We start from the raw sequence: 343 nt of genomic DNA on the forward strand, positions 1-343 counted from the left end.
GCCGGGCTGGCCTCTCTGCGCCTCCGCGCCTGCGTTGGCAGCGTCGAGTGGTAACAGCAGTCGGTGTCATCATACTGTCAGGTATCAGTCAGTGTTTGCTGTGTAACAAACCACCCCCAGACTCAGTTAAACACCTAACAGTGGGTAAGTGGGTGGAGGGGCTCCTGGCCCATGGGTCTGTGGGTAAGGGTGGTTCTGGGGGGCTGAGTTTGGGGCCTGCTCCCACATTTCCTGCTCCCCGCCGGGGCAGGTCGCCCGAGAAGGAGAGAGCCACAGGCCTCAGGAGCCTGCAGGCGGCCTGCCCTCGCTCACTCCACCAGCCCCAGCCGTCCATGGCTCAGCC

The sequence above is a fragment of the Myotis davidii genome, unplaced genomic scaffold (genome assembly GCF_000327345.1).
Source record: "Myotis davidii unplaced genomic scaffold, ASM32734v1 scaffold609, whole genome shotgun sequence".
In the NCBI taxonomy this organism is placed as follows: Eukaryota; Metazoa; Chordata; class Mammalia; order Chiroptera; family Vespertilionidae; genus Myotis; species Myotis davidii.